This window comes from Acomys russatus, chromosome 13 (assembly GCF_903995435.1).
Source record: "Acomys russatus chromosome 13, mAcoRus1.1, whole genome shotgun sequence".
NCBI classification, from domain to species: Eukaryota; Metazoa; Chordata; class Mammalia; order Rodentia; family Muridae; genus Acomys; species Acomys russatus.
In genome coordinates, this window is record NC_067149.1 from 49,840,879 (window position 1) to 49,852,769 (window position 11,891).

At 48.1% G+C, this 11,891-nt stretch overlaps 1 pseudogene; it reads left to right on the forward strand.

Moving 5' to 3' along the window:
- Positions 1-10,903: 10,903 nt before the first annotated feature.
- On the forward strand, positions 10,904-11,349 carry LOC127197677 (ubiquitin-60S ribosomal protein L40-like; annotated as a pseudogene).
- Positions 11,350-11,891: the final 542 nt, after the last annotated feature.

Here is an 11,891-nt window from a genome sequence, read left to right on the forward strand (position 1 = left end):
AGAGGGCTCTTCGTAGTGTTTTAATTACTGGTTTACAGTGCTGGGGATCGAACCCAGTGTCTCCCTCAGGCATACTTAGGGAAGCATTGTTACAGAGCTACTGCCACAAGCAGCCATGTTGAGAGTCTCATGGTGCCTGGGCTAGACTGGAACTCCTGTGACCAATTAATCCTCCTACCTCAGTCTTCCAAGTCACATGCCACCACCATATGCATGCCCAAGGCACCCAGTCCTGTGTCAGGTTAGGAAGCACAAGCATTGGTCTTCTGCGGTTGGGTCTTAGGTATTTTGGGGACTGGGATGAAACACATAAAGCCCCCTCCCTTTATTTTAAAGATTTATCTATCACAGTGTTCTGCCTGTATGCCAGAAGAGGGCACAAGATCTCATATCAATGGTTGTGAGCTACCGTGTAGTTGCCGGGAATTGAACTCAGGACTTCAGGAAGAGCAGGCAGTGCTCTTAACCTCTGAGCCATCTCTCCAGACCCACATAAAGCCTTTTGTCTGTGATAGATCTGGAAAGGACTATTCAAGTTTCCCCTTACCTCCCTCTGATTGTACCACGCCCTCTAGAACCCTGCCGGAAACCATGTCCTTGCTGTCCAGGATGTCCTGACTTGGCTGATGAAGATGTCAATAGTTGTCTTTGCATTGGCCATGATCACCCAGCCAGGCCTGTCTAGCTTCAAGTTTCCGTCTGAAGAGCATCACTGTAGGAGCTCTTTCTTGGGAAAAGAGTCAGAGCTGGATTGACCCAAGCCAGCGGATGTTTAGGTCAGGCTCCAGGGTGCTCATGCTGTCTTCTGTGTCAGGCCAGGTCTGAGTGGCACACAAGGACATCAACCCTTTTCTTCCTTCCGCCCTTACAGCCGCTTGTCATGAGACCACGTGGAGTACAAGGCCAGGCTGAGTTACTGAGTGGCTTACAGGCCAGTGTAATTTTACAGCTTTCAGCTGAGACATATTACCAGGCGCTCTTGGCTGTGGTCTGAGACCTGCAGGGAGGGACTGTGGTAGAGAGAGTGGCACTGTGTGGAAAGCTGAGGAGGGAGGGAAAGGTGGGGAAAACCTTCAGAAAAGGAGCAAAGAGAACAGGCCCACAGGTCTCAGAGGGCCTGTCCTCGGTGTGGGCCTTGGTCTCCTGCAGATAAATGATTGTACCTGCTCACACTCTTGAGGTCCTTCCAGGCTCACACCCATGATTCCCCTGGGCTTATCCTTCCTCTGACCCAGAGCGAGTGCAGGGACAATGCTGAGGGCGCAGCCTTGAGTCACAGGCATCTTGGGTGTCTACTTATTCTGACCCCCATGGTAGTGGAATGGTGCACAGGGGCAGGAGTGGTTCAACAGCTGTGGGAGCTGTTCCTCGCATCTCAGCCAAGCGGGATGCACAGACAGGGAACTGCTGGTACCCTCCTTTGTCCTTTCTCCCTTTTTATTCAGTCAGGGACACCCAGCCCATGGGATAGGGTTTGCACATTCAGGTAGGTCTCTACTCAGTTAATCCCTTCTGACCCTCAAGAGGTACTTAATGCCCTAGATGCTTTGCTTGTTTGTCTGTTTTTGAAATGGGGTTTCTCTAGCCTTGGCCGTCCTACACTCGAACTCACAGAGATCCACCTGCCTCTGCCTCCCGAGTGCTGGGATTACAGGCTTGTGCTGCCACAACGCTCAGCTCTTAGATGCTTCTTACTCAAAACAATGCAAATCAACCACATTCCATCCCATCCATCCCATAGGACCCTAATAAAGCAAAGCTTGTCAAACTTATTTTCCAGGCTCTCAAACAGGAAATCAATAGTACATGGCAAGAAAGAGAGAGAGAGAGAGGTGCTAAAATGGACATGGTGGCGCACGCCTTTAATCCCAGCACTCGGGAGGCAGAGGCAGGCGGATCACTGTGAGTTCAAGGCCAGCTTGATCTACAAAATGAGTCTAGGTCAGCCAAGGCTACACAGAGAAACCCTGTCTCGAAAAAATAAAATAAAATAAAAACAAAAACAGAGAGAGAGAGAGAGAGATGCCAGCCCAGGCTCCGGCCCGGTCTTCTTTTCCACTTCCTTCAGGTACCTAGATGGACTTGTTGTAAGTTATGATCTAATGGTATCTGATTTAGACCCAGATGCTGACAGGGCAATCCCAGAGTGCCCCTGCTTTGATTCCACCTAGTGTCCTTTCTCTTCTCTTCTGGAAAGTCCCTCCCTCCTCTGTCCTTTCTCTGCAGATCCACATCCCCTCATTTCAACTGAACCAGAGTCCTGTCACATAAGAAGTGCTCGATAGTTGTGTGTGGTGGCACACGCCAGCACTTGGGAGGTGGTGGAGGAGAAATGCATGGCTCTGAGGCCAGCCTGGGCTGTGTGATGATATCCTGTCCCCGTGGCACTCTGCTCTCAGGTACAGGGGCTGCAGGGTAGCTCTATGTGGTCGCAGCTGATCTGTGTGCTCCCTGGATTTTTTTCAGCTGCAGAGAGTGTTCGCTTCCTGGTTATGAAGCTGGGAGAGTGTGAGCCTGGACACACCTGTTGTGTCCCCCAGTCCTTCTTAGAAGAAAGGATCATCCACAGCAGCAGCCTCCCATCTTTACCCTCCCAGTATGTTACACAAGACACAAACATCCTGTATTTAGATGCCAGCAATGAATAAAGGCACTTGTCACAACTCCCTGAGTTCAATTCTCTTTTTTTATTTTTTTTTTTTTTTTTAATTTATTTCAGGTTTTCGAGACAGGGTTTCTCTGTGTAGCCTTGGCTGTCCTGGACTCATTTTGTACCCCAGGATGGCCTTGAACTCACAGCGATCCACCTGCCTCTGCCTCCCAAGTGCTGGGATTAAAGGTGTGTGCCACCACACCCAGCTTTTTTATTTTATTTTTAAAATTAATTTATTTTTATTTTACATGGGTTGATGTTTTGCCTGCATGCATGTCTGTGTGAGGGTGTCAGATCTTGGCATAACTGACAGTTGTGAGCTGCCATGTGGGTGCTGGGATTTGAACCCAGGTCCTCTGGAAGAACAGTCAGTGCTCTTAACTGCTGAGCCATCTCTCCAGGCCCCTAAGTTCAATTCTCAGAATCCATGTGTCCTAGTTAGGTTTCTGCTGCTGTGATAAACAGTGTGACCAACAGCAAAGGCCGTAGGAAGGGTTTATTTCATTTTACAGTTCCTGCCACTGAGGGAAGTCAGGGCTGAAACCTGGAGGCAGGAACTAAAGCAGTGGCCACAGCGGAACGCTGCATACAGACTTGTTTTCCCTGGCTTGCTTAGTTTGATTTCTTATATACCCCAGGACCACCTGCCCAGAGGTGGTACTGCCAGAGTAGGCTAGACTCACAGGCGTGCCTACAGGCCAATCTGAGATGGGCGTTTTCTCAGATGGGGTCCCCTCTTCCTAGATGACTCTAGCTTGTATCAAGTTAAAAACTAATCAGCAAACAAACAAAACAAAACAAAAAAACTAACCAGCACACATATAAAATCCCAGATAGAGTGGTACATATCTGTAATCCCAGCACTCGGGTGGCAGGGTGGGAGGTGGAGGCAAAGACAGAATCGTCTGGAAGTTTACAGGCTGCCAGCCTGGAACACATGGCACACCAGAAACAAGAGAGATCCTGCCTCGACAAGGTGGAAGAGAGAATTGGCCCCGGAACGTTGTTCTCTGACCTCGACATGTGTACCTGCACGTAGACGCACCAATAATGATGATGATGATGAGAATTTTAACTTGTAAGACTCCTGTCATGGGCTAAACTGGCTGAGGTAGATTCTGTCCCTTGCTGCCCCAGGGCTTCTGAATGGCACAGTTAAGCTTGTGGAGCTGGAAAAAACACCTCTGTGTACTGTGTCCAGGGACAGGTTCCAGCTGAGTGACCCTGAACAGTGTAGACCCAATCACTCACACTAGTCCCAGCAACCTATGGCTGCCTTGTGTCTGCCTGCACAGCACCCTCGCCTCGCCCCTGGAGCCCACCTCAGCCTGCCTGAGAGTCTCTCTGAACAAAGGGTCCCAACGTGGTTTGAATGTGACATGTGCACAGCAGGTTCGTGTGTTTGCAGATCTGTGAGCTGATACAGGGGGCTGCCTGATCCCCAAGTAGCACTGGTCCCCTCAGCTTCACCTCAGGGAAGTGACCAGGGCTGAGACCTAAGTGCCACTCCCAAGGTGAGGCAGGCAGGAGGCCCTGTGTCCCACCCCCACCCTTGCAGCTGGGCCTCTCTGATGCCCCTGAGAGTCCTCTGTCACGGGTGGGTTGTGATGAACTGGTGCGTTTCTCATTGCACCCCACAGCCTCCTGAATTCAGCTTCTGGAGACTGCTGAGCTTTCTGCAAGGTCCAAATGTCTACAACCACAGTTTGTTCTCAGCCCTAATGCAGCCCAAGTAAACTGTCTGCCCTGTCACCTTCTGTAAGACTGAGACCTCCAGAGAGATCTCTAGTCTATACCCGGAGTCCCCAGGGAGAAACAGAGTCCAATGTCGATGCAATACACACAGGAATTTTATTGAGTCGATGCGCAGCGAGGTCTGACAAGTTCTTTCAAGCTGCCGACTCCCGAAAGCAGGTGCAAGTGCTTTTTACATCTTTTTGTAAAAGCAGAATTTAGCAGGCTAGCTAGGAGGGGTAAGTACATTCCAGGGGTAGGAGTAGTGGAATATTTTTAGATACAGCTGGACCCTCAGCATAGGTTGGCTGGCCTTGAGTCAAGCTGGACCCTCATTATTTTTACACAGCTGGACCCTCAGCACAGGTTGCCTGGCCTTGAGTCAAACTGGACCCTACAAGGGGCTGAAAAGCTACAGAACACACATAGTGACTTGATATTAATATCTTGGTTCAATACCAATATTGCTTCCTGGCCCCTCCACTTCTAGAAGAGGGAAGGCCCTTCCAAGGCGAAGGGTGGGAATGTTGAGGTCTGGGGATAACAACTGGCTTCAGCATCTCTGAAGAGCTGTGAGAGGATGATACACATGAGTGGCTGGGCTCCCCAAGATCGCTTCCGCTGGCCCAGTGGCTGGGCTCCCCAAGATCGCTTCCGCTGGCTTTTTCTCAGGCGCCCTTGGGTCTTGCAAACCAGGTGCTCCATATTTACCAGAGACTCATTGTGACACTCTCTTCCCCACAACCTGTGACCTTGTTGGCCACTGAATTTACCATCCATAGATTTGGAGCTAAGCATACAGCTGGTGTGGCAGTGTTGGGGCAGACAGAAGCTTGGGGGAGCTGTGAGGGGAGGTGGGGTTCAAACAGGGACCTTTCAGCAAGCAATCTTTGAACCGTGAGTTGTCAGTTAGTTAAAAATGAACCTGAAAAGCAGCTGAGGTCTTAAGCTGGCCACAAAGCTAAAGGGCAAACTGAGGACAGTAAACACAATTAGCTGGTCCTTCCTGGCCCAAAGCTAACAAAAACTTAAAGGAAATTAAGTCAGCTGGCTTTCTGCTATCTCAGATGCCCCTCCTTAGTTGGGGCCAGCCTTACGAACTGGAAAGGTATACCCACAGAAGTAGAACACATTTAATTATTTCTTCCTTAGTTAGCTCAAGGAAATGGGACACAGTCCTGCCCACATCAGGCCCGGAAGGATGGCTTTCACATCCTCCTCAGCAAATCTTCAATGGACAGACCGGAGGAAACTGGGTTTTCGCTCTTTTCCGGCTCAGCAGCCTTATTCTTCCTGGCTCTCCTCTTCCTCTTGCGGTGACCACACTGAAAGCACTTTGATCCTTTCTTCTAGACTCTCTCTGGGTCTTTGTCTCAGGAGCTGCTAACGGGGGGTTTCTCTGATCTTAGGACAGAGTTTGATTGCCCAGATACCGTGGATAAACCTGAGCCCAAGCTCAGCCTGATTCCCCACTGCCCTGCTCAGCCTACACCCCAGCCCGCACATCCGCACCCTTGCATTGTGAACATCTGGCCTAAGAAAGTCAAATGTCTCAGACTTGAATCCAGCCACGTGTCTTGACCCTGAAAGGACAGATACTTGAAAGGGTCTTGCTGTCCGGATACTTACAAATCGTGGGGCTTGCAACCATTCTGTCACCAGGGATGAACTGAAGAGTCGGGTACTGTTTTCCAAGAGTGGGAACAGGGTGAACACGCCAGACTGAGGCTGGAGGACGGGCTTGCTTTTCTCATCGGACCAAGTAACCATCAAGACGGCCGGAGGAGTGACTCACACAACTCCGCGTCTTCTGTGCTGCCCAGTTCTGTTTTCATGTACTTGCAAAGATGAAACTGAGGTGCCCCTACACAGGCAGTGAGCTCAGGTGGCCGGAAGGGCCTGTGGACCACTTACCCAGGCACACGCTCTCGAGTGGAAGAGCCTGCGGCGGGAAGTAGGCATTGCAAGCATGTTAGAGGGCCGCCCTTGGGTTTCTTCCTTCTCCAGGTCTGTACCCTTTCACAGTTTTCCAGGCCTGAGCTGGTTGAGTTTTGCCCCCACCCCCACACCCCTCCCAGCCCCCAGCTTCCCTTGATCCTTTCCTTGGGAACGTAGCTTTTCTGGTCTTCCATGGTCACTTCACTATTCTTTCACGTGTAGTCCCCTGCTTCTCCCGAGGACATCCCATCACCTGCAGGACATCCCATCACCTGTGTGCCTAGTTTCCCACTTCTCCACCCTCAACTGAATTCTCTAGGCTTATCTAATTATTTTCAGATGTGAAAGAGGAATTTTGAAAACATGAAAAGGTGTGTAGCTAGAGGTCTAACTACTTTTTCATCTCTTCTTAAAAGATTTATGTTTGAGCCGGGCGTGGTGGCGCATGCCTTTAATCCCAGCACTCGGGAGGCAGAGGCAGGCAGATCGCTGTGAGTTCGAGGCCAGCCTGTCTACAAAGTGAGTCCAGGATGGCCAAGGCTACACAGAGAAACCTTGTCTCAAAAAACCAAAAAAAAAAAAAAAAAGTTTTATTTTATGTGTAAGCGCCTCAAACACCTGGTCCTTGTAAAAGAGGGCATTGTATCTCCAAAAACTGGAGCTACACATGGCTGTAGGCAACCATGTCATTATGTGAATGTTTGGAGCTGATCCTAGGTCCTCTGTAAAAGCAACCAGTGCTCTTAACCACTGAGCCATCTCTCCAGCCTCATATTTGTTTAGGTGTTTGTTGTTTTGAGAAGGAGTCTCACTGTATTCCTGGCTGCCTAGAACTAACTCTCCCTCTCTTCTCTTTTCTTTTTCTTCTTCTTCTTCTTCTTCTTCTTCTTCTTCTTCTTCTTCTTCTTCTTCTTCTTCTTCTTTTCTCCCTCTCTCTCTCTCTCTCTCTCTCTCTGCAGGGTTTCTCTGTGTAGCCTTGGCTGTCCTGGACTCACTTTGTAGACCAGGCTGACCTAGAAATCACATAGATTCTCCAGCCTCTGTCTCCTTGAGTGCTGAGTACTGGGATTACAGGCATGGAACACTTTGCCTAACTCTGCCTAGAACTCTCTATGAATACCAGGCTAGCCTAGAACTCATAGAGATTCACCTGTCATTGCCTCCCAAATGCTGAGAATCAAGCCATGTGTCACCACACCCAGTTTGCTTTATTTAGAGACAGTTTTTACTCTTTTGAGATTATGATAATATAATTTCAACAGTTTCTGCTTCTTTTTCCTTTCTCTAAGCTCTTTCATATACCCCTCTTTGCTATCTTTCAAATTCATTGCCTCTTTTTTTTATTATCTGTTATTACATGCACATATGCATATACATATATATTCTTAGATATAACCTGCTCACTCTGTATAATGTCCCATGTGTGTATGTTTTCAGAGCTGAACATCTGATACTGGAAAGTGCTCTTCCCTGGTGAAGACTATTTCTCCCGCTCTCAGCTTTCCACAGTTGCCTGAACTTCTTTGTTTAGCATTAAGGTCTCATGGGCTTTTCCTTGTCCACTTTGGTGTTCATGCTTAGACAGCCATGTTGGTGAGACTCTGTGAGTGTAGTTTCTTTTTCTTTCTTTCTTTCTTTCTTTCTTTCTTTCTTTCTTTCTTTCTTTGTTGTTGTTTTGTTTTGTTTTGTTTTGTTTTTCAAGACAGAGTTCCTCTGTGTAGCCTTGGCTGTCCTCACTTTGTAGACCAGGCTGGCCTCGAACTCACAGCAATCCACCTGCCTCTGCCTCCCTGCTGAGTGCTGGGATTAAAGGCATGCACCACCATGCCCAGCGAGTGTAGTTTCTTTAGTTTTTATGTGATTTCTTTTCTACTGGATTTCTGTGCAGTTAATTGCTCAATGGAATTTCATCTGAACCGAGGAACCCAGAAGGTTTTAAGTAAATTTCTTGTTCCTGTGTAAAATTATCATCCTTGAATTTAACATTTATATTTATTTAGAAGACAGTATCTGAGCATAAGAAGATAAAGCAAACATCCGATAGCATCATGGATGGATACAGCGAGCACCCACAGATGCACAGTGAGAAAGTCACTACTGGATGGAAAATGCCCAGATCTGTCTTCACAGAACTGGCTATGGCCAGAGGCACTCTGTAGTCCTCTCAGCTCAAGGAGAACAGTGTCCTGACAACACAGTGCTGTGGGGCTGGAGGCTGTCAAAGGGAAGCTCCCTGCTTATCAGAAGTCTGAGGATTCTTCCAGACACACAGTCGCCAAATGCTGGACCTTTCCCTCTGCTAAGCCCTGACAGCAAGATGTGCTCAGTGTGACCTTAACCAGACAAAGCCAGTTAAAGCCTGAGCAGATCACACAGATGTTTAGATTGAAGAGTGATGACAGGAGCAAAACAATGCTGACAAGCACATAGCCTAGGCGGTCTGGAAGTCTACTCCTACCCCAGGCTGGGGCTGTAGCTCAGCGGTGCCACACTTACCCAGCAGGTTTGAAATCCTGAGTTCCATCGGCAACCCCCACCCCCACATACATGCGAACACTCTTTCGCACAAAATAACAGCAAAACCAAATGAGATTTAGGGGCGGGGAAGGCATCTTCTGAGCCATCCACTGGGATGTGTGAGAAGTCAGAGCAATCAAAAAGGCCTCTTTCCAGGCTGCGTGTCCTACTTGATATCCCCAATTCTCTCTCCTGTGTCCCCTAACACCCCTCTGGACCAGCCCATTGGGGCTCTGCTCTGTCACAGACATGAGGACAAGTTGTAGAGGCTTTGCTTGACAAAGTTCCAGAGACCTCCAACAATCCAGCATGATCTCTAGACATCCACAACACCTGTGGAGGCTTTGTTTGACAAACTTCCAAAGATCTCTGTGGTCCAGGTGTAATCTTGTCTAAAAATCTGCCTTTTCTCCTAAACTGTCTTTTCTCTTAATTTCTTATCCCTAAGGAAATTCATACAGGGAAAACTTTTTCCCACAGTGAATGTTAAAAAAGGGCATCTGGCAAAAGGCTTGAGACAATAAGAGTTTTTTTTTTTTCTCTGACTGTGAATACCCAAGCAGAAACTGCATGAAAGAAAGTTAAGGCCTTGCTATAACAGTAACTGGCTAGATACTGTTACTTGTAGAAGTTTCTTTAGAATCTGCTTTGAAGCTGGCTGTAGTGGCGCACGCCTTTAATCCCAGCACTTGGGAGGCAGAGGCAGGTGGATCTCTGTGAGTTCAAGGCCAGCCTGGTCTACAAAATGCGTCCAGGTCAGCCAAGGCTACACAGAGAGACTCTGTCTCAAAAAAGCAAAAAACCAAAAAAAGAAAAAAGAAAAAGAAACAAACAAACAAAACAGAGAGAGAGAGAGAGAGAGAGAGAGAGAGAGAGAGAGAGAGAGAGAGAGAGAAGCTGGGGCAAAACAAAAACAAAATCAAGCAAACAAACAAAACCACGTGTTCTGTGTTGACACACTTCACTTAGCCAGAAACGGGACTAAAGAAGCCAAAAAGCTAGGTTAGTACATTTAGAGACATTTCCAGAACTATGGACTTTGGTGGAATAGGTCTTTGGTTTTATTTTGGTAGGTGGTACTGTCTACATGCTGAGTTTTACGTCCTGAATGGTACTTCCATCATGGAGTCAGTTGTGCTAAGATCTGGGAGGCCTGTGTAGCACGTAGCCTCACTCTGTTTCCATTCCATTCTCTCTGCTTTGTGCTCACAGTTGAAGACGTGATCTCTCAGCTTCCTGGGGAGACCACCGTGCCTGCTGCCGTGCCTCCCTGCACTGATAGACTGTATGCCTTTGTTTCCACTGTCTCTTTCACAGGCCATGGTGTTTTATCAAGTCAGCAAGAAAGCAGCTAACACAGTAGGTTTGAAGAGAGAGTTGACTAGGAGGTGTGCCTTCAAGGTAGGAATGGCTGAGGGTGGGTGTGTTACGGCTGAGGAAATAGGATTTCCTGGGCCCAGGGTTCAGGTGAGTGGGATCCCAGCCTAGGGAATGGTGTGCCACCTACACAGTCCCATTGCCGGGACAGTTTGCCTCAGCTCTGATCCAGTGTCATGACTCAGCCAGCCCTGCACTCTAAAACCATGAGCCAAGTAACTCTATCCTTCACCAGGACAACAAGCTAGCATGTGGATTCTGACTTCTACACTGTTTGAATCTTTAAATTGTGTGGGAGGTGAGTGCATGTGTGCCTTGGTGCACACATGGAGATCAGAAAAACTGGTGGGAGTCTGTTCCCTCCTTCCATCATATGGGATGTAGGGATGGAATTCAAGTATCCAGCTTTGAGCCGGGCGTGGTGGTGCAAGACTTTAATCCCAGAACTTGGGAGGCAGAGGCAAGCAGATTGCTGTGAGTTCGAGGCCAGCCTGGTCTACAAAGTGAGTCCAGGATGGCCAAGGCTACACAGAGAAACCCTGTCTCGAAAACCAAAAAAAAAAAAAAAAAAAAAAAAAAAGTGTCCAGCTTTGGCAGCTGATATTATCATCTTGATTTTTTTTTAAGCAGACATAAAAATCTTCCCAAGACTCTATTCAATGAGGCAGCCGAGCAGCAGACGCCAGCATGTAGCTCTTTGTGAAGACCCTGACAAGTCAAGATCATCATTCTTGAAGTTGAGCCCAGTGACACCATTGAGAATGTCAATGCCAAGATCCAAGACAAGGAAGGCATCCCACCTGACCAGCAGAGGTTGATGTTGCCTTGCAAGCAGCTGGAGGATGTCCACACCCTGTCCGACGACAACATCCAGGAAAGAGTCCATCTTGCACCTGGTGCTGCGCCTGTGTGGTGGCATCACTGAGCCGTCTCTTTGTCAGCTGGCTCAGAAGTACAACTGTGACAAGATGATCTGCCGCAAGTGCTACACACGTCTGCACCCGTATGCAGTCAACTGCCGCAAAAAGTGAGGTCACACCAACAACCTGAATCCCAAGAAGAAAGTCAAATATAGCTGGGGCTATACCTGGCCTATGACCCCAGAATCAAATAAAGTCCCCTTCCATTGACTGGAGCAGTAAAAAGCAAACAAACAAAAACGCCTTCCCAGGGCTGGAGAGATGGCTCAGAGGTTAAAGGCACTGACTACTCCTCCAAAGGTCTGGAGTTCAATTCCCAGCAACCACATGGTGGCTCAGAACCATCTATAATGTGATCTGATTGCTTCTTCTGGCCTGCAGGTGTACATGCAGGCAGAACACGGTATACATAATAAATAAATAAATAAATAAATAAATAAATAAATTCAAAAAGCCTTCCAAGGAAGCCACACTTCAATGTCATTGAAGAAGGCATCTGTGATGGCTGTGTATGCATTGTTAATTCATTCTATAATTAAGACATACCATAGTGGGAAAGAAAGCTGGGAGTTCATTCATATAGCAGCCTAAAATATAAGTCAGGGAGCAGCAAATGCTACTTCCTCTTCAGCCCTGGATGACTCTTCTGAGACAGCAGGCCAAGGTGGGTGGGGGTTGGGGGTGGGTGCAGGATGAGGGCTGTATTTTCCAGCCATCAGGAAGCTTTGTGCTGTTCTGGTGAGAAGTGGGTG